This window comes from Cricetulus griseus, chromosome X (genome assembly GCF_003668045.3).
Source record: "Cricetulus griseus strain 17A/GY chromosome X, alternate assembly CriGri-PICRH-1.0, whole genome shotgun sequence".
Taxonomy (NCBI): Eukaryota; Metazoa; Chordata; class Mammalia; order Rodentia; family Cricetidae; genus Cricetulus; species Cricetulus griseus.
In genome coordinates, this window is record NC_048604.1 from 49,910,387 (window position 1) to 49,921,207 (window position 10,821).

The following is a 10,821-nucleotide window of genomic DNA, read 5'->3' on the forward strand; positions in this document are numbered from 1 at the left end:
CCCTGGAGCTTGCTGGCCAGTCAGGCTAGATGACACAGTAAACTCCAGATTAAGTAACAGACCCTGTCTCAAACAAATAGGATGGACTGCAATAGAAGGTGCATGACATGGAACTCTGACTTACACACACACACACACACACACACACACACACACACACACACACACAGGTGAGCACACTCACACACACAGGTGAGCCTACTCACACACATCCAAACTATCACACAGAAACAGAAACAGAAGGACAGAGAAAAAGTAGTATTTTCCTTGATAAGTCAATAACCACAACAAAATAATTAAATTAAGAATATATAATTTTAATACTTAAATACATACAAATATATGCACATATACACAGAGAGAAAGACAGCAAGACAGAGAGAGAAATTTACCTACAGAAGATGGCATTTGGAGAACATTTTTGTCCCATTTCCTAACAAGTTCCAAATGATTTTACCTAGTTGTTCTTCTGTCTTCTATGTTAAAGTCTTCAAGCAAACAAACTTACCAAGCCACAACATAATTATTCATCAAATGGCAAAGAGAACATTCATCAAGTTTATTGGTTTATCGATTGATCAGCTCACTCATTCATACATATAATAAAATTTCAGAAATACTTGCGAAAATGCCACACACTGTGTCAGATATTGGAGACAAAACACTGAGCTGAGAAAATGAAAGATGGGGCATGCTTTAAGAGAGCCTATAACAAAAAAAAAGAAAGAGAGAGACCCTATCAACTAGTGGAAGAATAGATATTAAAGAGTTATACACAGAGCCAATGAAGTGGTGTATACCATGTATACCTCAGCATTCAGGGGGCTGAGACATGAAGATCAAGACAAGTTCAGTACCAACCTGGACTACACAGGGTGTCTAAGCCAGCAAAGGCTACATAGTAAGACCATATCTAATACCTCACCTCCCTCTAAAATAGAATAACACACAATAACTTGTAATAACTATGAAGGGATATATATATATATATATATATATATATATATATATATAATATATATATATTCCGGAAATCAAGCAGCAGAGTGGAGTAACTGAATCAATGAGGTAATAGAAAGTGTTAAACTGAGAACTTAAATACTTTTTTTAATTTTTAACTTTCTTTTTATATGCAGAACTCTTGCCTACATATATGTGTATATACCATGTGCATGCCTGGTGCCTGTGGAAGTCAGAAGAGAATGTAGGATCCCCTCTGACTGGAGTTACAGATGGGTTGTGAGCCACTATGTTGGTGCTAGGAACTGAATCTGGGTCCCTCTGAAGGAACAGTGAATATTCTTAATAACTGAGGCATCTCTCCAGATAATAATGATTGGAAATTACATATGAAAAAGAAATACTAGACGCAGAGCATACACAATCCTTGATACAGCCACCTCGAAAGGTATTTTAGTAAATCCCTACAAAACTCAAATACACTCATAGGATGATCCAGCAACTGCAGTCCTCTACCCAATTTAGCTAAAACTGAAGTAGGTTCCTGGACTGCAACAAAGTCCCCACACTGGCATAGGATGCTCATAGGAAGGAAGGCTGTGTACCCTGTGAAGGCTGAAGTTATGTACCAACTCCTTGCGCTTTGATTTTGCTACAAACCTAAAATTGCTGTTCTAAAAAAAGTCTTTTAAAAAATAAACAGAACCTTTAAGGTCAGAATTTAAGTTAGACACTGCTACAAAAACCAGTGATTGCAAATGCTGAGAATGCGTGTCCATCAAGGTAAAGGAACAGTGTTTAAACTGAAGAATAATTACACGGAGTATGGACAAGTTCAGGCTTTTGATTACTCCAGGTCGACCCTTACTATCTCTTCTCACACGCAAAAAGTCCGAAATACATACGAATCTTTGCCCTGGGTACACAATTGCTTGTGTAAACTTGTAAATATGCACACCCACAGATACACACGACATACACATATACACGCATGCCTACCATTCTCATACAGGCTAGCCAGACCAGGGTGGTCAGCATAAGGAGATGGGGAAACACTGCAAAATCAGGACTCCTCCCTTTTTTCCTTTTGGTAAATACAGAAGAAGGATAGAGTGCAAAGGGGCAATTATAAAATATCTAGGTGGACTCACATTTATCTTCATTGTCTCAAATAAAGTACACATTACACAAACAAAGATCGAAGATCTCTTACACAGAAACTAAAAATAGTAATAATTGTATTGTGATGGTAAGAACAGGAAGGAAGGGTGGTGAGGGAGATTAATCCTCTTCTATCAGAGAAGGAAGTCAATAGACAATATCTAAAACAGATAAAGGAAGACACGATGGCATATAGGCATAATATTTGTAGATATGAAGGAAACTACTAGAATAAAAGTGTTAAAAGTCTACAGGAAGGTCACCATTAGCAAACACATATAAGAAGGGATGGGGCATGAGTTAGCACTTTTTGTCACAAGGCCTTCTGTGCTGTAACTATAATTATGTACACAGAATGATAAAATAAAGATGTTTTAAAGAGAAAAAAGGATGTATTAATAAAACTAGCAGAGGTGTGTATATATATATATATATATATATATATATATATATATATATAATGTGGATATATATTTATATAACACATATAATTTATATAATATATATTTTATATAATATATCTTTCCTATATAAAATTCTTTCTATGCAGTAATAAACATCACAATTCAAAGCAACTTAGGGAGGACAGGGTTTCTTTCTATAATTGAGGAGCTAATGCAGGAGGAAAGAATTGAAACAGAGACCATAAAGGAGTGCTGCTTACTGGCTTGCTCATCTGATTTGCTCAGCTAGCTTTTGAGAGATGGTATTCACCACCTTCATTGGGCTGGTCTTTTTCTATCATCTGGAGAAAAAACATGCCTCATAAACATACCCACAGGCAATCCAATAAAGCCAATTCCTTAATTGTGGTTACCTCTTCCCAAATGTGTCAACTTGACAAGCAAACTTAGCCATCATGAATTGTATATGAAATTCACAAAAATAAAATAAAACAGCAACAAAGTGAATTAAACATCAGATAAATCATGTTGAAGATACAGTGGGCTGAGGAAGCCAAAGGAAACACAATTAAGAAACAGGCAGATCTCGGTGAGTTTGAGGCCACTCTGGTCTACAAAGTGAGTTCCAGGACAGCCAAGGCTATTACACAGAGAAACCCTACCTGGAAAAAGAAAAGAAAAAAAGCCAACCTCGATTAGATGCATGAACAGAAAATGTGTCACTGAGTAGATTATTCTACATAAAAACTGTCTCGATATAGATGTTTTAATTTTATTTTACGTTTTATGCATATTGATATTTTCCTGCATTTATGTCCATATACCACAAAAGGTGATTTTTAAAATAACCAAGTTCTTTCCTCATAATTAAGAGTTAAGCGACTACACAGAGATGAAGAGTTTGGAAAGAAGAAATGGCCATGTAACTGGGGACAATGAAGAAGTAGCAAGTTGTTGGAGTGGGAGTCACAGCAAGAGGAGCAGCCTCTAAACAGAGAGCACCATGATACGAAAGAAGAGTTAGAGAAGCACAAAGATAAACCGACTGATTTGAAAATATAGATTAGGGTCAGCCCAGAATCTAGCAGAAAGAAAGGGACTTTTTCTTTGTTCCTATACCATATGGCACACGTCTGCTTCCACAGATCAGGCTGATGCTATTAATAAAGCAGCTAATCTGCAATGTAGATTAAGTAGGATTCGAAAAGGGGGTGCTGCTACCCTGGGAAAGCAACCTCCATTCAGAACATGTTCCCAAAGAAACAATTTCTTGCAGATAAAAACAGAAACAAAAAAAAAGTCTGGCAAACACTTCTTACAATACAGCATGCTCCCAGAGTCTGCAGATTAAAGAATACACACAGAGCAGCATTTGAAATGCAGAAAAGATAAAGGGAAAGAGAAGATAAACTTCAGATTTGCCAGAAAGAAGCTGCTCTTATTAAATCACTGTGTCATCATGGTGTCCTACTGCAATTGCCAATCTTTGCTAATCTATAACCCCTTTGGAGGGAAATTGCAAACACCTCCACACAGGGACTCTGTATGTATCTCTGCCCTAGTTAGCTTAAGGTAGAGGACACACTGTTTTCTGTCTATTCTTGCCAGCTACAATTGAGTAGATATTTTTCTTTCTCCTGCTTGCATTAAAAAAGACAGTAGAGGTTTTTTAGCACACTTTTTCAATTCATACATATCTTCAGGAGATTCTCATATACTCCATCCAGGAATCAACTTCTCCAACGCAGAAGAGCATCCACCCTCCACAGCAAGCAACATCTCAGTACCGAGCAGTGATGTCTCACAGCCACCTACTGTCCTGTGTCTTTCATCAACTTCACCTCCCAACATTATACCGTGCCTGTTTGTAGGGAGAAGAAAAAGCCTTGCATGAGCCAAGTGTTGAAGGGTGTGTGCTGTTGACACAGACACAGCCATGGGCCATACCAAGGAACCCACAGCCTCAGACCTATGGGAATGGCAAAGCCTCTCCAACCCCTGGGGTGAGGCCCAGAGGGCTGGCAAAGCCTTACCGTGGTCCATGTATAGATATTGATAGTGTGAGCAGAAAGTGTCCACCACAGCTTTCTCCCCTCAGATATTTATAATCTGAAATCTGCTCCCCTACAGAGACTACTCCCACTGAGATTAGCTAAACTTGTCATCCTTGATTTAGTTGTGTGTCATAAACCCTGGCCCCTTGCTTAACTGTATGTAGTAACTCCACCTCCTTGTCCGGCTGTGTGCAATAAGCCCTCTTCTCTCTTCAACTGCATGTAATAAACACACTGAGCTTCCAGGATGCTGTGGTTTTTCCATCAGAGAGACCAAACCACCTACCCGGGCTTTCCTGTGTGTCTGTGTTATCTGTCTTCATTCTCTTGCTGCCCTAGTCAGGTCTGTCCCTGGAGCTGTGCAGGACATGGCACTGTTCTTCAGACTCCCATCCAGTTCCTACCCCAAACTCAGTCAATCACTAACACTGTTCATTCCCAAATACTCTTCTTTTTCCCCCTCAAGAGGCTCAGTGCCCAGCATCGGAGGCTCATTTCTCTAGGACTCTAACTTCTCTTATATTTCCAACCACCTATCTCACCTCTTTGCAAACATTTCTCCTCACTATTTGAAATATATGGATCCTGCAGCTGAAGACCTGAATGCATAAAAATTCTGAGTATGTATGATGTGGGTCAGCTGTAGAGAAATAAGTATCAGTTAACTGACTTAGGCTGACATGCAGGTTAGGGGGTGGGGAGAGTGTTAAACACTAGAGCACATGCCCCCCTCACAGATTTCATTTGTATGGAGTGGATTACTACAACCCAGGAAGAAACATGGAGCCATTACTGTAAACATGTTCTGATGACTCAAGAGAACCGAGAAATTTGGTTTGTACGTGAACTCCCAATTCTTAAAGATTGCAAAACTTTAAAGTCAACACTGAAAGTCAAACAAACCAAATCTGTGAGCTAGAAATGACTTGCAGGACTACCATTTTGCAAACCGTCTAAGACATCAGTGGATGTCGCACTGTATAGTACAGAATCACCTAGGCAGATTATTAATGCAGATTCTTGGGGGCCCGCACTACTGAATTCTGGTTCATTAGATTCATGCTGCTCTAGAATCTACATTTTTTAGCTAGCTTTCCTGGTGACTTTGAAGCAAAATGGTTCAATGACTGTTAACAAATCTGCATAAAGAGAAATCTAGATGAAAAGGTATGAGGACATTAAAGGAAATGGGAACTATATTTCTAATGCCTTCAAAATACTTTCATTGTTCTCATCCAACATATGCCTAGGGAAATACAACTTAATATTAAACTTGTTTCAACTCTAAACAGCAGTGTTCATTCATAAACACATCTTCAAGAAATATATGAACCCAATTAGTACTATTTAAAAATGGCTTTGTTCAATGTACTGGACATTAGAAAACAACAGTGTAGTGATAATTAGCACTGAAATTTAAGATAGTGTTCTACAAATCAATTGTATTTTGTTTATTAACTTATTGTGTCCTGGTAGCAAATACTTCCTTAAAATGAAACAGACCCATGTCTTAAACTTTTATTTAAGCCCGATATATGTGGAAGTTCTGAACCTGTACATACTAAAATCCATGGTTTCCTGAATGCTAAAGTGTTTTTTTTTTTTTTTTGCAATTCTAAATGAATATTTGCCCCTTGGCAAGTGTGAGAGTCTCACACATGAACACACACACACACACACACACATAAAGGAACAGGAAGACGTTCTTAGTGACTCAGTTCCTAGCCTATTTTGTCCCATATTATTAACCCTTCCTGTGTATAAATCCCAGCCATTCATAAGTCACTTACTAAGTGCTGACGCATACTTTTATTCTGTCTACTAACGTCAATTTCTTCCTAACAAATACCAGTGTTTCATTCCTAACTTTAAAAGCTCAAGATAGCATTTGGAAACTGATAGATATTATATACTATCGTGCTATCTATGGGAAAAGTGTACGATCCTAGTAAGCAAAATAGGAGAAGAGGTTAACACAGGAAATGCTCCTGACTGACAGTTGTAACTCTGTGGTATGAAGTCATATGGTCCTGACTGGGAGAGACATTCCTAAGAAGCATAGTATTCATGGCACCACATATGGCTGTCCCTGAGAAAGAAACAAAACAGAAACCACTCTGAGTCATTATTGAGCTTCCAATTCCCAAGGCAACATCAGTAAGAAGAGGGGGAAGAACAGGCCAGACAGTATTTTTGGCTCAACATACCAGGGGAGCCCCTCCACAAGGGCCTTTCATATGGCTATGTATTTTATGTATTTATAACTCAGGAAGTTCCTGTCCTCTTCGTTTACAGTAATATGCTTTGTGCCTGGGAAGCTTAGAAGAGATTTAGCAAGAATCACATTTCTCACATGAGAAAGCTGTCAGGCACAAAGTGAGTCCTGTATCAAGGACTGCAACACTTGCTTTCAGCTAGACTGAAACACCAAACAACCATTCATCCCATTAAAATGAAAAATAAAAGAGTTTCCTTTTAAGGAAACACCAGATAAACCTCAAAAGCCTACATTTACGCACATATAAACACACATACACACTTCAGTCGAATGTTCCAAGCAACTGAACAATAGCCACCACAACTATAGTATGACTCATGTTTCAAGTAGGTTTGTATAAGAACTAGACATAAGCACATATTTGCTTGATAACGCAGATATATACAATTGTGGACCAATTTCTATTCACCTGGTCTTATCTCAAATTCATATGTGAATCGAATTACTAATTATCTCATCATAAAAGTTGTAGTAATAAAACTAAGCCGACAATGTATCTTAGTAAAAAACTAACCTATTGAAGTAAACTACCTTAATAGGGATTTAGTGCAGGGCAGTGCTAAGATTGCTTTGCCATAACTGTTTCCAAATTAGCTTATTTTGTGGTAGGTGGTCCACACATGACAATAGAAGTACTTTAGTGAAGCTAGATTTTACCCAGTTACATATGTCACAAATCTTGTGCTTCTCTTGGAATATTTCAAAGACAGGCTATAATCCAGCCAAAACATTACATATTTGGTTTGACAGCACAAATCCTGTGATGTAAGTTAGGTGACCTTTAAGCCAGTACCTGTTTGTAGGAGAGAAATAACAAGAGCTTGACTTAGGACAATGCAAACTTGAGAGGAACAGATCTACAGAGGAGCGAGGTGGGAGAAAGGGCCAATTAAGTTGCTACAAAACTAAGTCATCAAAATGCATGCTATTTATGGTGTGTCTTTAATTTCACAGGTTCAAATCTGTCAAATTAAAACATTCCAATGGGTATCAAAATTAATGGACACTCTATATTTACACTGCAAACAAGGCAATTACCACAAAGTTTTAACAAGAGTTTAGACTTCATGATATTTCCAATTACCAAAACTCGAGTAAGGTCTGATTATAAGCTCCAATCAGCTTCAATTACACTGTCCTACTCCCCCTACTCACTTGCTCAAATGCTATGCAGGTTACAGGAAGAAGTGCAAAGTGTTTGCGTGAGCATCTGATGCTCACTGTGGTTGAGCCACAATCCCCCCATCTTGATAAACAGCTACTCTCATACACATATCCCAGCCTCCCTGAAATCCTGCATCTTTGCTCAAACATGTCCTCATTCTTAGCGCCCTTGCAATTTTGCCTTGTATGCTGAAAGTTTTTCCTGAAGATTCAGATGGAAATAATGTCCCCTCTGGTGTAATGGTATTAGAAAGTTTCTGGGGCCTTTGAATGACAGTAAGGATTGGACAAGAGATCACTGAGCTCTCAGCCATGTGAGAGTACCACAAGAAAGTAACAGTGTGTAACCCACAAGAGGACCCTCAACAGAACCTATCCATGACATCCTGATCCTCGATTTCCAGCCTCCAGAGCTGTATAAACTAAATTCTGTTGTGCGTAAGCCATCCACTCTACAATGCCTTCCTATTTGTAAGCCCATGCTGACTATGACACACATACTGTTCTCGCTGAAGGAAATGCTTTTCCTCGCTCTACTACTTGTTAAAAAACAATCTCCATACTTTTTAAGAAGCTTTTTATCCATATCTTCCCAGAAAGCCCTCCATGCTATTTTCCATTTAAAGTGAAACTCATCTGTGTTCCCAAACACCTTTACCCCTGCATCTGCACTGAACCACAATCCATCCTGTACCATGTGTTTAGAACACCATATTCTCCAATTCTGTGTACATAGCAGCCAGAAATTGCTTATCTTAGCCCTAATAATGCTTACTTATCTTAATGCTGAGGTGGGCTCCTATAAAACATTTATGACATTTGATTAATTATTGAACAAGAAGAATTTCAAAGGTAGAATTCTTCCAACTGAGCAGCTTGCCTAAGCAAGTTGTCAGTAGTAAAAATAACCAGGCATATCTACAAATTGAATGTTTGGGGAAAAGGCCCAGAAAATCTGACCACACTATTCTTCGTGCTCCGGGACCCAGATCAAACATACCATCTGAAGAGGCTCTCCAGTCTCTATTGGGCACACTATGTGGCACTGCAAACAGCACACTACTCATCATACCTATTTATTATTTACATTACGACTTTACAGTCACCTCTCTCTTTTCTCAATAGGCCACAAGTTTCTCAAGAGTAAGACCTGTTTGTAACTGTACTTAGGCCCTCAGCCTGAGGCCTCATACATAGCAAGGAGATGATGTCCATGGAATGACTATACATTGTAGCATGCATTTATAATGAGCACCATGGTTAGTAAGACTGTGTGGGCTGCAAAATGAAATTGTAGGTTGAAAGCAAAGAAAGTGATCATGTCATCTGTAAGCAGGTAAAATCAGTTTAATGATTACATGAAGAAATGGATGGAAAATACTTAGACTCCACAAGAAAAGAATAAATGTGCAAGAGGAGAGGTTATTGCAAATACGTGGGATGATGCAGTACATGGCTTAATTAAATGAAGGAAAAACAGAAAAGGATGATAATTAGAGTTAGGTGCCTAATATTATCCTCAAATACAAAATAGCCTCAGTTCTGGTGAGCTGAGCACAAAGTTGAAAGTGACTTTCAATGGTCAAATAGGGAAGTTAACCTTGATTAAACTGGAACAGAATCATAAAGGTCAGTCGGTAACTACTAACAAAGAAATACTGTCGGCTGATAAGTGTGGCAAGGGTAAACCTCAACTTCAGAGGGTAAACTTGACAAATACCACATGAGGGGACAGTTGGGTTTGATGTTTCTTGCAGAGTAGAATATTAAAATGAACACTGTCATAAAGTATTTTCCCTTTTAATCCGTGTGCAGTCGAACCAAACCACAGCCCTTGGCTTGCCATGGCACAGTCTCCAACAGAGATGTGGACGGCAACTGAAGTCTGGCATCAGCTCCAGGCAGGTGTTATTTGGGGAGGCATTCTGTTTCCTTAATTGGTGTGGAGAGATGACCAACAGGGAAAATCTGTGAGACGAGAGAAAGGACTAGGACTTTGGAATTTAACAAGTGGAGAAGCAGAAGGTACCAGAGAAGCCAATGTCACAGAGTAGAAAATACACACAGATCACCAGGTGTGGTCGCACCCACAATTAATCCCAGCACTTGGGCTGAAGCAGGAAGATTGTGAGCTCAAAGGAAGCCTGAGCAACATGGCAAGACCACATCCCAATTCAATAATTAAAAGCCATATAGATGAAGCATTAAGTATGTGCAGCATCAAGAGCTGGCAAGGGCTCAAGCAATAAGCAAAATGAAAATCACCTTTTAAACCCCGTAGGAAGAGAATACACATTTTCCTTAGTTGTCAGAAATGTGATAAGTGATAAGAAGTACAATTCATAACACAAAGCTGGTAATAGTCCAGTCCAGCAGGCTTGGATTAGCAGGAAGGAAGAAGATAAGAATACAAGTTGTGAGGGCCAATGATATGACTGGTACTTCCTTGAAAACATGGATGCCCTGACCCTATCTCAATACAGGGCAGAGGACAAATGGCAAAAGGAGACTATCTAGCTACCAACAGGAGTTTTTCCACACTAAATAAAGAAAAAGTCAGATCTAAAGCAAGGTCTTCCAGCCCTTCAATCTGTCTCAACCTTGACATTTGGGGCTGAGTACCTCTTTGTGTAGAGGACATGTCCTATGCACTGTAGGATACAAAGGATCTTCACAGCTGCTACACACTGTATACTAGCAGCACTGTCTCCCAACTCTAAACTCTAAAAATGTCTCCAGAAATTATTAAATGCTTCCTGGGAATTAAAACTGGCACACCTAGAGAACCGCTGGTCGAAAG

General features: G+C 39.0%; 1 protein-coding gene across 9 annotated transcripts in view; it reads right to left on the reverse strand.

The window, feature by feature from the left end:
• The window catches only part of LOC100768845 (protein diaphanous homolog 2), a 735,817-nt gene that overhangs the window by 707,895 nt on the left and 17,101 nt on the right, over window positions 1–10,821 (reverse strand). Inside the window, exon 2 of one of the 9 annotated variants that reach the window (XM_027433005.2) lies at window positions 4,219–4,386. The exons of the other annotated variants lie outside the window; for them this stretch is intronic. The gene's annotated coding sequence lies outside the window, so the exon portion shown is untranslated. The remainder of the gene's footprint in view (window positions 1–4,218; window positions 4,387–10,821) is intronic. 9 annotated transcript variants of the gene reach the window in all.